This window comes from Protopterus annectens, chromosome 3.part0 (assembly GCF_019279795.1).
Source record: "Protopterus annectens isolate FY-2018-M chromosome 3.part0, PAN1.0, whole genome shotgun sequence".
NCBI classification, from domain to species: domain Eukaryota; kingdom Metazoa; phylum Chordata; order Ceratodontiformes; family Protopteridae; genus Protopterus; species Protopterus annectens.
In genome coordinates, this window is record NC_056731.1 from 1,654,748,297 (window position 1) to 1,654,772,125 (window position 23,829).

Genomic DNA, 23,829 nt, shown 5'->3' on the forward strand with positions numbered 1-23,829 from the left:
GGGGAAATAAAAACTACAGACCTTTTTTTAAACAAAGTGGGACTAGATACAGATGATAGGTTATTTAGGGGCTCCTATGGAGACATAAGGAAATACGATAATTCAGATTATCATAGATGTGACTAAGGACTAGATCTAGTCATGTCTTAGTCACATAGATGGGAATATAAGGATACTACAGATCCTGAGTCAGGTGCTATTTTAATGGAGCTCACATACACATAACGGGATGTGGAAGGGGAACATAAGGATGCTACAGATCCCGAGTCAGATGTGCTATTTTAATGGAGCTCACATACACATAAGGGGTTGTGGAAGGGGGAACATAAGGATACTACAGATCCTGAGTCAGGTGTGCTATTTTAATGGAGCTCACATACACATAAGGGGATGTGGAAGGGGGGAACATAAGGATACTACAGATCCTGAGTCAGGTGTGCTGTTTTAATGGAGCTCACATACACATAAGGGGATGTGGAAGGGGGAACATAAGGATACTACAGATCCTGAGTCAGGTGTGCTCCTTTAATGGAGCTCACATACACATAAGGGGATGTGGAAGGGGGAACTTAAGGATACAACAGATCCTGAGTCAGGTGTGCTATCTTAATGGAGCACACATACACATAATGGGATGTAGAAGGGGTGACCATAAGGATACTACAGATCCTGAGTCAGGTGTGCTATTTTAATGGAGCTCACATACACTAAATGGGATGTGGAAGGGGGGAACATAAGGATACTACAAATCCTGAGTCAGGTGTGCTATTTTAATGGAGCTCACATACACATAAGGGGATGTGGAAGAGGGGAACATAAGGATACTAGAGATCCTGAGACAGCTGTGCTCCTTTTTTGGAGCTCACATACACAAAAGGGGATATGGAAGGGGGGAACATAAGGATACTACAGATACTGAGTTAGGTGTGCTATTTTAATGGAGCTAACATACACATAAGGGGATATTGAAGGGGGGAACATAAGGATACTACAGATACTGAGTCAGGTGTACTATTTTAATGGAGCTCACATACACATAAGGGGATGTGGAAGCAGGGAACAGAAGGATACTACAGATCCTGAGTCAGGTGTGCTATTTTAATGGAGCTCACATACACATAACGGGATGTGGAAGGGGAGAATATAAGGATACTACAGATCCTGATTCAGGTGTGCTGCTTCAATGGAGCTCACATACACATAACGAGATGTGTAAGGGGAACAGAAGGATACTACAGATCCTGAATCAGGTGTGCTATTTTAAAGGAGCTCACATACACATAAGGGGATGTGGAAGGGGGGAACAAAAGGATACTACAGATCCTGAGTCAGGTGTGCTGTTTTAATGGAGTTCACATACACATAAGGGGATGTGGAAGGGGGAACATAAGGATACTACAGTCCTGAGTCAAGTGCTGTTTAATGGAGTTCACATACACATACAGGGATGTGGAAGGGGGGAACATAAGGATACTACAGATCCTGAGTCAGGCGTGCTCCTGTAATTGAGCTCACATACACATAAGGGGATGTGGAAGCAGGGAAAAAAAGGATACTACAGATCCGGGGTCAGGTGTGCTATTTTAATGGAACTGACATACACATAAGGGGATGTGGAAGCAGGGAACATAAGGATACGACAGATCCTGGGTCAGGTGTGCTATTTTAATGAAACTCACATACACATAAGGGTATTTGAAAGGGGGGAACATAAGGATACTACAGATCCTGAGTCAGGTGTGCTATTTTAATGGAGCTCACAGACACATAAGAGGATGTGGAAGGGGGGAACATAAGGATACTACAGATCCTGAGTCAGGTGTGCTATTTTAATGGAGCTCACATACACATAGGATGATGTGGAACGGGGGAACATAAGGATACTACAGATTCTGAGTCAGGTGTGCTACTTTAAGTGAGCTCACGTACACATAAGGGGATGTGGAAGCAGGGAACAAAAGGATACTACAGATCCTGAGTCAGGTGTGCTATTTTAATGGAGCTCACATACACATAGGATGATGTGGAACCAGGGTACATAAGGATAAGACACATCCTGGTTCAGGTGTGCTATTTTAATGAAACTCACATACACATAAAGGGGATGTGGAAGCAGGGAGCATAAGGATACTACAGATCCTGAGTCAGGTGTGCTATTTTAATGGAGCTCACATACACATAAGGGGATGTGGAAGGGGGGAACATAAGGATACTACAGACCTGAGTCAGGTGTGCTGTTTTAATGGAGCTCACATACACATAAGGGGATGTGGAAGAGGGGAACATAAGGATACTACAGATCCTGAGTCAGGTGTGCTATTTTAATGGAGCTGACATACACATAAGGAGTTGTGGAAGCAGGGAATATAAGGATAGTACAGATCCTGAGTCAGGTGTGCTATTTTAAAGGAGCTCACATACACATAAGGGGATCTGGAAGCAGGGAACAAAAGGATACTACAGATCCTGAGTCAGGTGTGCTATTTTAATGGAGCTCACATACACATAAGGGGATGTGGAAGGGGGGAACATAAGGATACTACAGATCCTGAGTCAGGTGTGCTGTTTTAATGGAGCTCACATACACATAAGGGGATGTGGAAGGGGGGAACTTAAGGATACAACAGATCCTGAGTCAGGTGTGCTATTTTAATGGAGCACACATACACATAATGGGATGTAGAAGGGGTGACCATAAGGATACTACAGATCCTGAGTCAGGTGTGCTATTTTGTTTGAGCTCACATGCACATAAGGAGACATGGAAGGGGCAAACATAAGGATACTACAGATCCTGAGTCAGATGTGCTGTTTTAAAGGAGCTCACATATACATAACAGGATGTGGAATGGGGGAACATAAGGATACTACCGATCCTGAGTCAGGAGTGCTATTTTAATGGAGCTTACATTCACATAAGGGGATGTGGAAGAGGGGAATATAAGGACACTACAGATTCTGAGTCAGGTGTGCTTTTTAATGGAGCTCACATACACATAAGGGGATGTGGAAGGGGAACATAAGGATACTACAGATCCCGAGTCAGATGTGCTATTTTAATGGAGCTCACATACACATAAGGGATTGTGGAAGGGGGAACATAAGGATACTACAGATCCTGAGTCAGGAGTGCTATTTTAATGGAGCTCACATACACATAAGGGGATATGGAAGGGGGAACATAAGGATACTACAGATCGTGAGTCAGGTGTGCTCCTTTAATCAAGCTCACATACACATAAGGGGATGTAGAAGGGTGGAACATAAGGATACTACAAATCCTGAGTCAAGTGTGCTCCTGTAATGGAGCTCACAGACACATAAGAGGATGTGGAAGGGGGGTACATAAGGATACTACAGATCCTGAGTCAGGTGTGCTGTTTTAATGGAGCTCACATACACATAAGGGGATGTTGAAGCAGAAATATAAGGATAGTACAGATCCTGAGTCAGGTGTGGTATTTTAATGGAGCTCACATACACATAAGGGGATTTGGAAGCAGGGAACATAAAGATATGACAGATCCTGTGTCGGGTGTGCTATTTAATGGAGCTCACATACACATAAGGGGATGTGGAAGGGGGAACATAAGGATACTACAATCCTGAGTCAAGTGCTGTTTAATGGAGTTCACATACACATATGGGGATGTGGAATGGGGGAACATAAGGATACTACAGATCCTGAATCAGGTGTGCTGTTTTAATGGAGCTCACATACACATAAGGGTATGTGAAAGGGGGCAACATAAGGATACTGCAAATCCTGGGTCAGGTGTGCTGTTTTAATAGAACTGACATACACATAAGGGGATGTGGAAGCAGGGAACATAAGGATACTACAGATCCTGGGTCAGGTGTGCTGTTTTAATGGAGCTCACATACACATAAGGGTATGTGAAAGGAGGAACATAGGGATACTACAGACCTGAGTCAGGTGTGCTGTTTTAATGGAGCTCACTAAGATATAAGTGGATGTGGAATGGAGGAACATAAGGATAGTACAGATCCTGAGTCAGGTGTGGTATTTTAATGGAGCTCACATACACATAAGGGGATGTGGAAGGGGGGAACATACGGATATTACAGATCTGAGTCACATGTGCTATTTTAATGGAGCTCACATGCACATAAGGAGACATGGAAGGGGCGAACATAAGGATACTACAGATCCTGAGTCAGGCGTGCTATTTTAATGGAGCTCACATACACATAAGGGGATGTGGAAGGGGAGAACATAAGGATACTACAGATCCTGAGACAGGTGTGCTGTTTTAATGGAGCTCACATGCCCATAAACGGGATGTGGAAGCAGGTAACATAAGGATACTACAGATCCTGAGTCAGGTGTGCTATTTTAATGGAGCTCACATACACATAATGGGATGTGGAATGGGGGAACATAAGGATACTACAGATCCTGAGTCAGGAGTGCTATTTTAATGGAGCTCACATACACATAAGGGATGTGGAAGCAGGGAGCATAAGGATACTACAGATCCTGAGTCAGGTGTGCTATTTTAATGGAGCTCACATACACATAAGGGGATGTGGAAGGGGGGAACATAAGGATACTACAGATCCTGAGTCAGTTGTGCTCTTTTAATGGAGCTCACCGACACATAAGGGGATGTGGAAGGGGGGAACATAAGGATACTACAGATCCTGAGTCAGGTGTGCTGTTTTAATGGAGCTCACGTACACATAAGAGGATTTGGAAGGGGGAACATAAGGATACTACAAATCCTTAGTCACATGTGCTGTTTTAATGGAGCTCACATAGACATAAGGGGATGTCGAAGCGGGGAACTTAAGGATACACAGATTCTGAGTTAGGTGTGCTATTTTAATGGTGCACACATACACATAATGGGATGTAGAAGGGGCGAACATAAGGATACTACAGATCCTGAGTCAGGTGTGCTATTTTAATGGAGTTCACATACACATAAGGGGATGTGTAAGGGGGGAACATAAGGATACTACAGGTATTGAGTCAGGTGTGCTCCTTTAATTGAGCTCACATACACATAAGGGGATGTGGAAGGGGGGAACATAAGGATACTACAAATCCTGAGTCATGTGGCCTATTTTAATGATGCTCAAACACGCATAAGGGGATGTTGAAGGGGGGGAACATAAGGATACTACAGACCTGAGTCAGGTGTGCTGTTTTAATGGAGCTCACATACACATAAGGGGATGTGGAAGGGGGGAACATAAGGATACTACAGATCCTGAGTCAGGTGTGCTAATTTAATGGAGCTCACATACCCATAAAGGGGATGTGGAAGCAGAAATATAAGGATACTACAGATCCTGAGTCAGGTGTGCTATTTTAATGGTGCTCACATACACATAAGGGGATGTGGAAGGGGGGAACATAAGGATACTACAGATCCTGAGTCAGGTGTGCTCCTTTAATGGAGCTCACGTACACATAAGGGGATGTTGAAGGGTGGAACATAAGGATACTACAAATCCCGAGTCAGGTGGCCTATTTTAATGGAGCTCACATAATGGGATGTGGAATGGGGGAACATAAGGATACTACAGATCCTGAGTCAGGTGTGCTGTTTTAATGGAGCTCACATACACATAAGGGGATGTGGAAGGGGGAACATAAGGATACTACAGATCCTGAGTCAGGAGTGCTATTTTAATGGAGCTCCCATACACATTAGGGGTTGTGGAAGGGGGAACATAAGGATACTACAGATCCTGAGTCAGGAGTGCTATTTTAATGGAGCTCACATACACATAAGGGGATGTGTAAGGGGGGAACATAAGGTTACTACAAATCCTGAGTCAGGAGTGCTATTTTAATGGAGTTCACATACACATAAGGGGATGTGGAAGGGGGAACATAAGGATACTACAGATCCTGAGTCAGTTGTGCTGTTTTAATGGAGCTCACATACACATAAGGGGATGTGGAAGGGGGAACATAAGGATACTACAGATCCTGGGTCAGGTGGGCTCTTTTAATGGAGCTCACATGCGCATAAGGGGATGTGGAAGGGGAACATAAGGATACTACAGATCTAGAGTCAGGTATGCTATTTTAATGGAGCTCACATACACATAAGGGATGTGGAAGGGGAACATAATGATACTACAGATGCTGAGTTAGGTGTGCTATTTTAATGGAGCTAACATACACATAAGGGGATGTGGAAGGGGAACATAAGGATACTACAGATTCTGAGTCAGGTGTGCTACTTTAAGTGAGCTCACGTACACATAAGGGGATGTGGAATGGGGGAACATAAGGACACTACAGATCCTGAGTCAGGTGGGCTATTTTAATGGAGCTCACATACACATAAGGGTATGTGAAAGGAGGAACATAAGGATACTACAGACCTGAGTCAGGTGTGCTGTTTTAATGGAGTTCACATACACATAAGGGGATGTGGAAGGGGGAACATAAGGATACTACAGATCCTGAGTCAGGTGTGCTATTTTAATGGAGCTCACATACACTTAATGGGATGTGGAAGCAGGGAACAGAAGGATACTACAGATCCTGAGTCAGGTGTGCTGTTTTAATGGAGCTCACATACACATAATGGGATGTGGAATGGAGGAACATAAGGGTACTGCAAATCCTGAGTCAGGTGTGCTGTTTTAATGGAGTTCAGATACACATAAGGGGATGTGGAAGAGGGGAACATAAGGATACTACAGATCCTGAGTCAGGTGTGCTATTTTAATGGAGCTCACATACACAAAAGGGGATGTGGAAGGGGGAACATAAGGATACTACAGATCATGAGTCAGATGTGCTATTTTAATGGAGCTCCATACACATAAGGGGATGTGGAAGGAAGGAACATAAGGATACTACAGATCCTGAGTCAGGTGTGCTCCTTTAATTGAGCTGACGTACACTTAAGGGGATGTGGAAGGGGGGAACATAAGGATACTAAAGATCCTGAGTCAGGTGTGCTGCTTCAATGGAGCTCACATACACATAACGGGATGTGGAAGGGGGGAATATAAGGATACTACAGATACTGAGTCATGTGTACTATTTTAATGGAGCTCACATACACTTAATGGGATGTGGAAGCAGGGAACAGAAGGATACTACAGACCTGAGTCACTTGTGCTGCTTTAATGGTGCTCACATACACATAAGGGGATGTGGAAGGGGGAACATAAGGATACTACAGATCCTGAGTCAGGTGTGCTATTTTAATGGAGCTCACATACACATAAGGGGATGTGGAAGGGGGAACATAAGGATACTACAGATCCTGAGTCAGGTGTGCTCCTTTAATGGAGCTCACATACACATAAGGGGATGTGGAAGGGGGGAACATAAGGATACTACAGATCCTGAGTCAGGTGTGCTATTTTAATGGAGCTCACATACACATAAGGGGATGTTGAAGGGGGAGAACTTAAGGATACTACAGACCTGAGTCAGGTGTGCTGTTTTAATGGAGCTCACATAGACATAAGGGGATGTGGAAGGGGGGAACATAAGGATACTACAGATCCTGAGTCAGGTGTGCTATTTTAATGGAGCTCACATACACATAAGAGGATGTGGAAGAGGGGAACATAAGGATACTACAGATCCTGAGACAGCTGTGCTCATTTAATGGAGCTCACATACACTTAAGGGGATGTGGAAGGGGGGAACATAAAGATACTACAGATCCTGAGACAGCTGTGCTCATTTAATGGAGCTCACATACACTTAAGGGGATGTGGAAGGGGGGAACATAAAGATACTACAGATACTGAGTCAGGTGTGCTGTTCTAAGGGAGTTCACATACACATACACATAAGGGGATATGGAAGGGAGGAACATAAGGATACTAAATATCCTGAGTCAAGTGTGTTGCTTCAATGGAGCTCACATACACATAATGGGATGTGGAAGGGGGAACACAAGGATACTACAGATACTGAGTCAGGTGTACTATTTTAATGGAGCTCACATACACATAAGGGGATGTGGAAGCAGGGAACAGAAGGATACTACAGATCCTGAGTCAGGTGTGCTATTTTAATGGAGCTCACATACACATAACGGGATGTGGAAGGGGAGAATATAAGGATACTACAGATTCTGAGTCAGGCGTGCTCCTGTAATGGAGCTCACATACACATAAGGGGATTTGGAAGCAGGGAACATAAGGATACTACAGACCTGAGTCAGGTGTGCTGTTTTAATGGAGCTCACTAAGACATAAGTGGATGTGGAATGGAGGAACATAAGGGTACTGCAAATCCTGGGTCAGGTGTGCTATTTTAATGGAGCTCACATACACATAAGGGTATGTGAAAGGAGGAACATAGGGATACTACAGACCTGAGTCAGGTGTGCTGTTTTAATAGAACTGACATACACATAAGGGGATGTGGAAGCAGAAATATAAGGATAGTACAGATCCTGAGTCAGGTGTGGTATTTTAATGGAGCTCACATACACATAAGGGGATGTGGAAGGGGGGAACATACGGATACTACAGATCCTGAGTCAGCTGTGCTATTTTAATGCAGCTCACATACACATAAGGCGATGTGGAAGGGAGGAACATAAGGATACTAAAGATCCTGAGTCAGGTGTGCTGCTTCAATGGAGCTCACATACACATAACGGGATGTGGAAGGGGGAACATAAGGATACTACAGATCCTGAGTCAGGTGTGCTATTTTAATGGAGCTCACATACACATAAGGGGATGAGGAAGGGGGGAACAAAAGGATACTACAGATCCTGATTCAGGTGTGCTATTTTAATGGAGCTCACTAAGACATAAGTGGATGTGGAATGGAGGAACATAAGGATACTGCAAATCCTGGGTCAGGTGTGCTATTTTAATAGAACTGACTTACACATAAGGAGTTGTGGAAGCAGGGAATATAAGGATAGTACAGATCCTGAGTCAGGTGTGCTATTTTAAAGGAGCTCACATACACATAAGGGATTGTGGAAGGGGGAATATAAGGATAGTACAGATCCTGAGTCAGGTGTGCTATTTTAAAGGAGCTCACATACACATAAGGGGATCTGGAAGTGGGGAACAAAAAGATACTACAGATCCTGAGTCAGGTGTGCTCCCTTAATGGAACTCACATACACATAAGGGGATGTGGAAGGGGAACATAAGGATACTACAGATCCTGAGTCAGGTGTGCTATTTTAATGGAGCTCACATACACATAAGGGCATGTGGAAGGGGCCACCATAAGGATACTACACATCCTGACTCCGGTGTGCTCTTTTAATGGAGCTCACATACACATAAGGGGATGTGGAAGGGGGAACATAAGGATAATACCGACCTGAGTCAGGTGTGTTGTTTTAATGGAGGTCACATGCGCATAAGGGGATGTGGAATGGGGGAAATTAAGGATACTACATATCCTGAGTCAGGTGTGCTCCTTTAATGGAACTCACATACACATAAGGCGATGTGGAAGGGGGAACATAAGGACACTACAGTGCCTGAGTCAGTTGTGCTCTTTTCATGGAGCTCACATACACAAAAGGGGATATGGAAGGGGGGAACATAAGGATACTACAGATACTGAGTTAGGTGTGCTATTTTAATGGAGCTCACATACACATAAGGGGATGTGGAAGAGGGGAACATAAGGATACTACAGACCTGAGTCAGGTGTGCTGTTTTAATGGAGCTCACATACACATAAGGGGATGTGGAATGGGGGAACACAAGGACACTACAGATCCTGAGTCAGGTGTGATATTTTAATGGAGCTCACATACACATAAGCGGATGTGGAAGGGAGGAAAATAAGGATACTACAGATCCTGAGTCAGTTGTGCTGTTTTAATGGAGCTCACATACACATAAGGGGATTTGAAAGGGGGGAACAAAAGGATACTACAGACCCTGAGTCAGGTGTGCTATTTTAATGGAGCTCACATACACATAAAGGGATGTGGAAGAGGGGAACATAAGGATACTACAGATCCTGAGTCAGTTGTCCACCTTTAATGGAGCTCACATACACATAAGGGGTTGTGGAAGGGGGGGAACATAAGGATACTACAAATCCTGAGTCAGGTGTGCTATTTTAATGGAGCTCACATACACATAAGGGAATGTGGAAGGGGGAACATAAGGATACAACAGATCCTCAGTCGGGTGTGCTCTTTTAATGGAGCTCAAACACACATAAGGGGATGTGGAAGGGGGGAACATAAGGATACTACAGACCTGAGTCAGGTGTGCTGTTTTAATGGAGCTCACATACACATAAGGGGATGTGGAAGGGGGAACATAAGGATACTACAGATCCTGAGTCAGGTGTGCTCCTTTAATGGAGCTCAAATACACATAACGGGATGTGGAAGGGGGAACATAAGGATACTACAGATCCTGAGTCAAGTGTGTTTTAATGGAGCTCACATACACATAAGGGGATGTGGAAGGGGGGAACATAAGGATACTACAGATCCTGAGTCAGGTGTGCTATTTTAATGGAGCTCACAGACACATAAGAGGATGTGGAAGGGGGGAACATAAGGATACTACAGATCCTGAGTCAGGTGTGCTATTTTAATGGAGCTAACATACACATAAGGGGATGTAGAAAGGGGAACATAAGGATACTGCAGACCTGAGTCGGGTGTGCTGTTTTAATGGAGCTCACATACACATAAGAGGATGTGGAAGGGGGGAACATAAGGATGCTACAGATCCTGAGTCAGGTGTGCTCTTTTAATGGAGCTCACATACACATAAGGGGATGTGGAAGGGGGAACATAAGGATACTACAGATCCTGAGTCAGGTGTGCTCTTTTAATGGAGCTCACCGACACATAAGGGGATGTGGAAGGGGGGAACATAAGGATACTACAGATCCTGAGTCAGGTGTGCTGTTTTAATGGAGCTCACATACACATAAGGGGATGTGGAAGGGGGGAACATAAGGATACTACAGATCCTGAGTCATGTGTGCTATTTTAATGGAGCTCACATACACATAAGGGGATGTGGAAGGGGGAACATAAGGATACTACAGATCCTGAGTCAGGTGTGCTCCTTTAATGGAGCTCACATACACATAAGGGGATGTGGAAGGGGGAACATAAGGATACTACAGATCCTGAGTCAGGTGTGCTCCTTTAATGGAGCTCAAATACACATAACGGGATGTGGAAGCAGGGAGCATAAGGATACTACAGATCCTGAGTCAGGTGTGCTATTTTAATGGAGCTCACAGACACATAAGAGGATGTGGAAGAGGGGAACATAAGGATACTACAGATCCTGAGTCAGATGTGCTGTTCTAATGGAGTTCACATACACATAAGGGGATGTGGAAGGGGAACATAAGGATACTACAGATCCTGAGTCAGGTGTGCTGTTTAATGGAGCTCACATACACATAAGGGGATGTGGAAGGGGAACATAAGGATACTACAGATCCTGAGTCAGGTGTGCTATTTTAATGGAGCTCACATACACATAAGGGGATGTGGAAGGGGGAACATAAGGATACTAAAGATCCTGAGTCAAGTGTGCTGCTTCAATGGAGCTCACATACACATAACGGGATGTGGAAGGGGGAACATAAGGATACTACAGATACTGAGTCAGGTGTACTATTTTAATGGAGCTCACATACACATAAGGGGATGTCGAAGGGGGGGAACATAAGGATACTATAGACCTGAGTCAGGTGTGCTGTTTTAATGGAGCTCACATAATGGAATATAAGGATACTACAGATACTGAGTCATGTGTACTATTTTAATGGAGCTCACATACACTTAATGGGATGTGGAAGCAGGGAACAGAAGGATACTACAGATCCTGAGTCAGGTGTGCTATTTTAATGGAGCTCACATACACATAAGGGGATGTGGAAGGGGGGAACATAAGGATACTACAGATCCTGAGTCAGGTGTGCTGCTTCAATGGAGCTCACATACACATAACGGGATGTGGAAGGGGGGAATATAAGGATACTACAGATCCTGATTCAGGTGTGCTGCTTCAATGGAGCTCACATACACATAACGGGATGTGGAAGGGGGGAATATAAGGATACTACAGATCCTGTGTCAGTTGTGCTGCTTTAATGGAGCTCAAATACACTTAATGGGATGTGGAAGCAGGGAACAGAAGGATACTACAGATCCTGAATCAGGTGTGCTATTTTAATGGAGCTCACATACACATAAGGGGATGTGGAAGGGGGGAACATAAGGATACTACAGATCCTGAGTCAGGTGTGCTGTTTTAATGGAGCTCACATACACATAAGGGGATGTGGAAGGGGGGAACATAAGGATACTACAGATCCTGAGTCAGGTGTGCTCCTTTAATGGAGCTCACATACACATAAGGGGATGTGGAAGGGGGGAACATAAGGATACTACAGATCCTGAGTCAAGTGTGCTCCTTTAATGGAGCTCACCTACACATAAGGGATGTGGAGGGGGAATACAAGGATAGTACAGACCTGATTCAGGTGTGCTGTTTTAATGGAGCTCAAACACACCTAAGGAGATGAGGAAGGGGGCACATACGGATACTACAGATCCTGAGTCAGGTGTGCTCCTTTAATGGAGCTCACATACACATAAGGTGATGTGGAAGGGGGAACATAAGGATACTACAGTCCTGAGTCAAGTGTGCTGTTAATGTAGCTCACATACACATAAGGGGATGTGGAAGGGGGAACATAAGGATACTACAGACCTGAGTCAGGTGTGCTATTTTAATGGAGGTCACATACGCATAAGGGCATGTGGAAGGAGGGAACATAAGGATACTACATATCCTGAATCAGGTGTGCTCCTTTAATGGAGCTCACATACACATAAGGGGATGTGGAAGGGGGAACATAAGGACACTACAGTGCCTGAGTCAGTTGTGCTCTTTTCATGGAGCTAAAACACACATAAGGGGATGTTGAAGGGGGGAACATAACGATACTACGGACCTGAGTCAGGTGTGCTGTTTTAATGGAGCTCACATACACTAAAGGGGATGTGGAAGGGGGTACCATAATGATACTACAAATCCTGAGTCAGGTGTGCTATTTTAATGGAGCTCACATACACATAAGAGGATGTGGAAGAGGGGAACATAAGGATACTACAGATCCTGAGACAGCTGTGCTCATTTAATGGAGCTCACATACACATAAGGGGATGTGGAAGGGGGAACATAAGGATACTACAGATCCTGAGTCAGGTGTGCTCCTTTAATGGAGCTCACATACACATAAGGGGATGTGGAAGGGGGTAACATAAGGATACTACAGATCCTTAGTCAGGTGTGCTATTTTAATGGAGCTCACATGCCCATAAAGGGGATGTGGAAGCAGGGAACATAAGGATACTACAGATCCTGAGTCAGGTGTGCTGTTTTAATGGAGCTCACATACACATAAGGGGATGTGGAAGGGGGGAACATAAGGATACTACAGATCCTGAGTCAGGTGTGCTATTTTAATGGAGCTCACATACACATAAGGGGATGTGGAAGGGGGGAACATAAGGATACTACAGATCCTGAGTTAGGTGTGCTATTTTAATGGAGCTAACATACACATAAGGGGATGTGGAAGGGGGAACATAAGGATACTACAGATCCTGAGTCAGGTGTGCTCCTTTAATGGAGCTCAAATACACATAAGGGGATGTGGAAGCAGGGAACATAAGGATACTACAGATCCTGAGTCAGGTGTGCTATTTTAATGGAGCTCACATACACATAAGGGGATGTTGAAGGGGGGAACATAAGGATACTACAGACCTGACTCAGATGTGCTGTTTTAATGAAGCTCACATACACTTAATGGGATGTGGAAGGGGGGAACATAAGGATACTACAGATCCTGTGTCAGTTGTGCTGCTTTAATGGAGCTCACATACACATAAGGGGATGTGGAAGGGGGGAACAGAAGGATACTACAGATCCTAAGTCAGGTGTGCTTTTTTAATGGTGCTCACATACACATAAGGGGATGTGGAAGGGGGGGAACATAAGGATACTACAGATCCTGATTCAGATGTGCTATTTTAGTTGAGCTCACATACACATAAGGGTATGTGAAAGGGGGGAATATAAGGATACTACAGACCTGAGTCAGGTGTGCTGTTTTAATGGAGCTCACATACACATAAGGGGATGTGGAAGAGGGGAACATAAGGATACTACAGATCCTGAGTCAGGAGTGCTATTTTAATGGAGCTCACATTCACATAAGGGGATGTGGAAGAGGGGAATATAAGGATACTACAGATCCTGAGTCAGGTGTGCTATTTTAATGGAGCTCACATACACATAAGGGGATGTGGAAGGGGGGAACATAAGGATACTACAGATCCTGAGTCAGTTGTCAACCTTTAATGGAGATCACATACACATAAGGGAATGTGGAAGGGGGAACATAAGGATACTACAGATCCTCAGTTGGGTGTGCTCTTTTAATGGAGCTCGTGCACATATAAAGGGATGTGGAAGGGGGAAACATAAGGATACCTCAGATCCTGAGTCAGGCGTGCTGTTTTAATGGAGCTCACATACACATAAGGGGATGTTGAAGCAGAAATATAAGGATACTACAGATCCTGAGTCAGGTGTGCTATTTTAATGGAGCTCACATACACTTAAGGGGGTGTGGAAGGGGGGAACATAAGGTTACTAGATATCCTGAGTCAGGTGTGCTATTTTAATGGAGCTCACATACACATAAGGGGATGTGAAAGGGGGGACATAAGGATACTACATATCCTTAGGTGTGCTCTTATAATGGAGCTCACATACACATAAGGGGATGTGGAGGGGGGAATATAAGGATACTACAGATCCTGAGTCAGGTGTGCTGTTTTAATGGAGCTCACATACACATAAGGGGATGTGGAAGGGGGGAACTTAAGGATACAACAGATCCTGAGTCAGGTGTGCTATTTTAATGGAGCTCACATATACATAAGGGGATATGGAAGGGGGAGAACATAAGGATACTACAGATCCTGAGTCAGGTGTGCTCTTTAATGGAGCTCACGTACACATAAGGGGATGTGGAAGGGCGGAACATAAGGATACTACAAATCCTGAGTCAGATGTGCTGTCTTAATGGAGCTCACATACACATAAGGGGATGTGGAAGGGGGGAACTTAAGGATACAACAGATCCTGAGTCAGGTGTGCTATCTTAATGGAGCACACATACACATAATGGGATGTAGAAGGGGCGAACATAAGGATACTACAGATCCTGAGTCATGTGTGCTATTTTATTTGAGCTCACATGCACATAAGGAGACATGGAAGGGGCGAACATAAGGATACTACAGATCCTGAGTCAGGTGTGCTGTTTTAATGGAGCTCACGTACACATAAGAGGATTTGGAAGGGGGAACATAAGGATACTACAGATCCTGAGTCAGATGTGCTATTTTAATGGAGCTCACATACACATAATGGGATGTGGAATGGGGGAACATAAGGATACTACAGATCCTGAGTCAGGAGTGCTATTTTAATGGAGCTCACATTCACATAAGGGGATGTGGAAGGGGGAACATAAGGATACTACAAATCCTGAGTCACATGTGCTGTTTTAATGGAGTTCACATACACATAAGGGGATGTGGAAGGGGGGAACATAAGGATACTACAGATCCTGAGTCAGGTGTGCTCCTTTAATGGAGCTCACATACACATAAGGGGATGTGGAATGGGGGAACATAAGGATACTACAGATCTTGTGTCAGGTGTGCTCTTTTAATGGAGCTCAAATACAAATAAGGGGATGTGGAAGCAGGGAACAAAAGGATACTACAGATCCTGAGTCGGGTGTGCTCTTTTAATGGAGCTCACACACACATAAGGGGATGTGGAATGGGGGAACATAAGGATACTACAGACCCTGAGTCAGGTGTGCTCCTTTAATGGAGCTCACATACACATAAGGATATGTGGAAGGGGGAACATAAGGATACTACAGACCTGAGTCAGGTGTGCTCCTTTAATCAAGCTCACATACACATAAGGGGATGTGGAAGGGGGGAACATAAGGATACTACAGATCCTGAGTCAGGTGTGCTCTTATAATGGAGCTCACATACACATAAGGGGATGTGGAGGGGGGAATATAAGGATACTACAGATCCTGAGTCGGGTGTGCTCTTTTAATGTAGCTCACATGCACATAAGGGGATGTGAAAGGGGAGAACATAAGGATACTACATATCCTTAGGTGTGCTCTTATAATGGAGCTCAAACACACATAAGGATATGTGGAAGGGGGAACATAAGGATACTACAGACCTGAGTCAGGTGTGCTATTTTAATGGAGGTCACATACGCATAAGGGCATGTGGAAGGAGGGAACATAAGGATACTACATATCCTGAATCAGGTGTGCTCCTTTAATGGAGCTCACATACACATAAGGGGATGTGGAAGCAGGGAACAGAAGGATACTACAGATCCTGAGTCAGGTGTGCTGTTTTAATGGAGCTCACATACCCATAAAGGGGATGTAGAAGCAGGGAACATAAGGATACTACAGATCCTGAGTCAGGTGTGCTATTTTAATGGAGCTCACATACACATAAGGGGATGTGGAAGTGGGGAACATAAGGATACTACAGATCCTGAGTCAGGTGTGCTCCTTTAATGGTGCTCACATACACATAAGGGGATGTGGAAGGGGGAACATAAGGATACTACAGATCCTGAGTCAGGTGTGCTGTTTTAATGGAGCTCACATACACATAATGGGATGTGGAATGGGGGAACATAAGGATACTACAGATCCTGAGTCAGGTGTGCTATTTTAATGGAGCTCACATTCACATAAGGAGATGTGGAAGGGGGGAACATAAGGATACTACAAATCGTGAGTCAGATGTGCTATTTTAATGGAGCTCACATAGACATAAGAGGATGTGGAAGGGGAGAACATAAGGATACTACAGACCTGAGTGAGTTGTGCTGTTTTAATGGAGTTCACATACACATAAGGGGATGTGGAAGAGGGAACATAAGAATACTACAGATCCTGAGTCAGGTGTGCTATTTTAATGGAGCTCACATACACATAAGGGGATGTGGAAGGGGGGAACATAAGGATACTACAGATCCTGAGTCAGGTGTGCTATTTTAATGGAGCTCACATACACATAAGGGGATGTGGAAGAGGGGAACATAAGGACACCACAGATCCTGAGTCAGATGTGCTGTTCTAATGGAGTTCACATACACATAAGGGGATGTGGAAGGGAGGAACATAAGGATACTACTGATCCTGTGTCAGTTATGCTGCTTTAATGAAGCTCACATACACATAAGGGGATGAGGAAGGGGGGAACATAAGGATACTACAGATCCTGAGTCAGGTGTGCTCCTTTAATGGAGCTCACATACACATAAGGGGATGTGGAAGGGGGGAACATAAGGATACTACAGATCCTGAGTCAGGTGTGCTGTTTTAATGGAGCTCACATACACATAAGGGGATGTGGAAGGGGGGAACAAAAGGATACTACAGACCCTGAGTCAGGTGTGCTATTTTAATGGAGCTCACATACACATAAGGGGATGTGGAAGGGGGAACATAAGGATACTACAGATCCTGAGTCAGGTGTGCTCCTTTAATGGAGCTCACATACACATAAGGGGATGTGGAAGAGGGGAACATAAGGATACTACAGATCCTGAGTCAGTTGTCCACCTTTAATGGAGCTCACATACACATAAGGGAATGTGGAAGGGGGAACATAAGGATACAACAGATCCTCAGTCGGGTGTGCTCTTTTAATGGAGCTCAAACACACAAAAGGGAATGTGGAAGGGTTGAACATAAGGATACTACAGACCTGAGTCAGGTGTGCTGTTTTAATGGAGCTCACATACACATAAGGGGATGTTGAAGCAGAACATAAGGATACTACAGATCCTGAGTCAGGTGTGCTCTTTTAATGGAGCTCACGTACACATAAGGGGATGTGGAAGGGCAGAAGGCACCATATGCTACAGATCCTGAGTCAGGTGTGCTATAACAAAGCTTCATCAGACATAAAAGGATGTGAAACATAAGGATACTACAGATCCTGAGTCAGGTGTGCTATTTTAAAATGGAGCTCACATACACATAAGGGGATGTGGAAGGGGAACATAAGGATATAGAGATTAGAGTCAGGTGTGCTATTGGTTAAAATGGCTCACATACACTCTATCATTTAGGCCAAACTTATGTGCTGTAACTTAAGTATCCATTTGGCCTCCCCCGTAGTGTTCCTAACATTGCCCAATCGGCTAGAAGTGGATACTAGTTCTAAAACCTGAAATTTAAAATTATGGGAACATCCTTTGTCTATAATGTGTTTAGCAAGGGCATTGGTGGTGCCCTTGTTGACAGCATAAGGTGTTCCCTTAAAGATCTTGTTGTCATGTGCTATTTTAAAATGGAGGTTTGACAAATGGCAACATAAACCAGGTTGGTGGATGTGGAAGGGGGAACATAAGGATACTATCGACCTGATTCACATGTGCTGTTTTAATAGAGTTCACATACACATAAGGGAATGCGGAACGGGGGAACATAAGGATACTACAGATCCTGAGTCAGATGTGCTGCTTCAATGGAGCTCACATACACATAATGGGATGTGGAAGGGTGGAACATAAGGATACTACCGATCCTGAGTCAGGTGTGCTCCTTTAATGGAGCTCACATACACATAAGAAGATGTGGAAGCAAGGAACTTAAGGGTACTACAGATCCTGAGTCAGGTGTGCTATTTTAATGGAGCTCACATACACATAAGGGGATGTGGAAGGGGGAACATAAGGATACTACAGACCTGAGTCACATTTGCTGTTTTAATGGAGTTCACATACACATAAGGGATGTGTAAGGGGGGAACATATGGATACTACAGATCCTAAGTCAGGTGTGCTCCTTTAATGGAGCTCACATATACATACGGGGATATGGAAGGGGGGAACATAAGGATACTACAGAGCTTGAGTCAGGTGTCCTCCTTTAATGGAGCTCACATACACATAATGGGATGTGGAAGGGAGGAACATAAGGATACTAGAGACCTGAGTCAGGTGTGCTGTTTTAGTGGAGCTCACATACACATAAGGGGATGTGGAAGGGTGGAACATAAAGATACTACATATCCTGAGTCAGGTGTGCTCCTTTAATGGAGCTCACATACACATAAGGGGATGTGGAAGGGGGGAACATAAGGATGCTACAGATCCTGAGTCAGGTGTTCTCCTGTAATGGAGCTCACATACCCATAAAGGGGATGTGGAAGCAGGGAACATAAGGATACTACAGATCCTAAGTCAGGTATGCTATTTTAATGGAGCTCACATACACATAAGGGGATGTAGAAGGGGGGTCATAAGGATACTACAAATCCTGAGTCAGGTGTGCTCCTTTAATTGTGCTCACGTACACATAAGGGGATGTGGAAGGGGTGAACATAAGGATACTACAGAGCCTGAGTCATGTGTGCTCTTTTAATGGAGCTCAAACACACATAAGCAGATGAGGAAGTGGGGAACTTAAGGATACTACAGACCTGAGTCAGGTGTGTTGTTTTAATGGAGCTCACATACACATATGGGGATGTGGAAGGGGGTACATAAGGATACTAGAGATCCTTTGTCAGGTGTGCTATTTTAATGGAGCTCACATACACATATGGGGATGTGGAAGAGCGGAACATAAGGATACTACAGATCCTGAGTCAGGTGTGCTGCTATAATGGAACTCACATGCACATAAGGGGATGTGGAAGGGGGGAACATAAGGATACTACAGATCCTGAGTCAGGTGTGCTCCTTTAATGGAGCTCACATACACATAAGAAGTTGTGGAAGAAGGGAGTGTAGGGATACTACAGATCCTAAGTCAGGTGTGCTATTTTAATGGAACTCACATACACTTAAGGGGATGTGGAAGGGGGGAACATAAGGATACTACAGACCTGAGTCAGGTGTTTTGTTTTATTGGAGCTAACATACACATAAGGGGATGTGGAAGCAGGGAACTTAAGGATACTACAGGTTCTGAGTCAGGTGTGCTATTTTAATGGAGCTCACACACACATAAGGGGATGTGGAAGGGGGGGGAACATAAGGATACTACAGTCCTGAGTCACATGTGTTTTTTTAATGGAGTTCACAAACACATAAGGGGATGTGGAAGGGGGAACATAAGAATACTACAGATCCTGAGTCAGGTGTGCTCCTTTAATGGAGCTCAAATACACATAAGGGGAGGTGTGAAGCAGGGAACATAAGGATACTACACATCCTGAATCAGGTGTGCTATTTTAATGGAGCTCACATACACATAAGGGGATGTGGAAGGGGGGAACATAAGGATACTAGAGATCTTGAGTCAGGTGTGCTTTTTTTATGGAGCTCACATACACATAAGGGGATGTGGAAGGGGGGACATAAGGATACTACAGATCCTGAGTCAAGTGTGCTCCTTTAATTCAGCTCACCTACACATAAGGGGAAGTGGAGGGGGAATTCAAAGATACTACAGACCTGAGTCAGGTGTGCTTTTTTAATGGAGTTCACATACACATAAGGGGATGTGGAAGGGGGGAACATATGGATACTACAGATCCTGAGTCAGGTGTGCTATTTTAATGGAGCTCCCGTACACATAAGGGGATGTGGAAGAGGGGAACATAAGGGCACTACAGACCTGAGTCAGGTGTGCTGTTATAATGGAGCTCACATACACATAACGGGATGTGGAAGGGGGGAACATAAGGATACTACAGATCCTGAGTCAGGTGTGCTATTTTAGTGGAATTCACATACACATAAGGGGATGTGGAAGGGGGGAACATAAGGTTACTACAGATCCTTAGTCAGGTGTGCTATTTTAGTGGAGCTCACATACACATAAGGGGATGTGGAAAGCGGGAACATAAGGATACTACAGATCATGAGTCAGGTGTGCTCTTTTAATTGAGCTCACATACACATAAGGGGATGTAGAAGGGGGGAACATAAGGATACTATAGATCCTGAGTCAGGTGTGCTCTTATAATGGAGCTCACGTACACATAAGGGGATGTGGAAGAGGGGAACATAAGGACACTACAGACCTGAGTCAGGTGTGCTGTTTTAATGGAGCTCACATACACATAAGGGGATGTGGAAGGGGGGAACATAAGGATACTACAGTTCCTGAGTCAGGTGTGCTATTTTAGTGGAATTCACATACACATAAGGGGATGTGGAAGGGGGGAACATAAGGATACTACAGATCCTTAGTCAGGTGTGCTATTTTAGTGGAGCTCACATACACATAAGGGGATGTGGAAGGGGGGAACATAAGGATACTACAGATCATGAGTCAGGTGTGCTCTTTTAATTGAGCTCACATACACATAAGGGGATGTAGAAGGGGGGGACATAAGGATACTATAGATCCTGAGTCAGGTGTGCTGTTTTAATGGAGCTGACATACACATAAGGGGAAGTGGAAGGGGGGAACATAAGGATACTACAGTTCCTGAGTCAGGTGTGCTATTTTAGTGGAGCTCACATACACATAAGGGGATGTGGAAGGGTGGAACATAAAGGTACTACAGATCCTGAGTCGGGTGTGCTCTTTTAATGGAGTTCAAACACACCATGATGGGATGTAAAAGGGGGGAACATAAGGATACTACAAACCTGAGTCAGATGTGCTGTTTTAATGAAGCTCACATACACATAAGGGGATGTGGAAGGGGGGAACATAAGGATTCTACAGATCCTGAGTAAGGTGTGCTATTTTAATGGAGCTCACATGCACATAATGGGATGTAGAAGGGGCGAACATAAGGATACTACAGATCCCGAGTCAGGTGTGCTATTTTGTTGGAGCTCACATGCACATAAGGAGATGTGGAAGGGGGGGACATAAGGATACTACATATCCTGAGTCAGGTGTGCTGCTTCAATGGAGCTCACATACACATAAGGGGATGTGGAAGCAGGGAACATAAGGGTACTACAGATCCTGAGTCAGGTGTGCTATTTTATTGGAGCTCAAATACACATAAGGGGATGTGGAAGGGGGAACATAAGGATACTACAGATCCTGAGTCAGGTGTGCTATTTTAATGAAGCTCACATACACATAAGGGGATGTAGAAGGGGGGGAACATAAGGGTGCTACAGTCCTGAGTCACATTTGCTGTTTTAATGGAGTTCACATGCACATAAGAGGATGTGTAAGGGGGGTACACAAGGATACCACAGATCCTAAGTCAGGTGTTCTCCTTTAATGGAGCTGACCTACACATAAGGGGATATGGAAGGGGGGAACATAAGGATACTACAGAGCTTGAGTCAGGTGTCCTCCTTTAATGGAGCTCACATACACATAAGGGGATGTGGAAGGGGGGAACATAAGGATACTACAGATCCTGAGTCAGGCGTGCTATTTTAATGGAGCTCACATACACATAAGAGAATGTGGAAGGGGGGAAGATAAGGATACTACAGATCCTGAGTCAGGTGTGCTCCTTTAATGGAGCTCACATACACATAAGGGGATGTGGAAGGGGGGAACATAAGGATACTACAGATCCTTAGTCAGGTGTTCTCCTGTAATGAGCTCACATACCCATAAAGTGGATGTGGAAGCAGGGAACATAAGGATACTACAGATCCTAAGTCAGGTGTGCTATTTTAACGGAGCTCACATACACATAAGGGGATGTGGAAGGGGGGAACATAAGGATACTACAGATCCTGAGTCAGGTGTGCTTTTTTAATGGTGCTCACGTACACATAAGGGGATGTGGATATGGTGAAAATAAGGACACTACAGAGCCTGAGTCATGTGTGCTCTTTTAATGGAGCTCAAACACACATAAGCAGATGTGGAAGTGAGGAAGATAAGGATACTACAGACCTGTGTCAGGTGTGCTATTTTAATGGAGTTCACATGCACATAAGAAGACGTGGAAGGGGGAACATAAGGATACTACAAATCGTGAGTCAGATGTGGTATTTTAATGGAGATCACATACACATAAGAGGATGTGGAAGGGGAGAACATAAGGATACTACAGACCTGAGTGAGTTGTGCTGTTTTAATGGAGTTCACATACACATAAGGGGATGTGGAAGGGGGGAACATAAGGATACTACAGATCCTAAGTCAGGTGTGCTATTTTAACGGAGCTCACATACACATAAGGGGATGTGGAAGGGGGGAACATAAGGATACTACAGATCCTGAGTCAGGTGTGCTCCTTTAATGGTGCTCACGTACACATAAGGGGATGTGGAAAGGGTGAACATAAGGACACTACAGAGCCTGAGTCATGTGTGCTCTTTTAATGGAGCTCAAACACACATAAGCAGATGTGGAAGTGAGGAACATAAGGATACTACAGACCTGTGTCAGGTGTGCTATTTTAATGGAGTTCACATGCACATAAGAAGACGTGGAAGGGGGAACATAAGGATACTACAAATCGTGAGTCAGATGTGGTATTTTAATGGAGATCACATACACATAAGAGGATGTGGAAGGGGAGAACATAAGGATACTACAGACCTGAGTGAGTTGTGCTGTTTTAATGGAGTTCACATACACATAAGGGGATGTGGAAGGGGGGAACATTAGGATACTACAGATCCTGAGTCAGGTGTGCTATTTTAATGGAGCTCACATAGATATAAGGGGATGTGGAAGAGGGGGAACATAAGGATAATACAGATCCTGAGTCAGGTGTGCTATTTTAATGGAGCTCAAGTACACATAAGGGGATGTGGAAGGGGGGAACATAAGGATACCACCAACCTGAGTCACTTGTGCTGTTT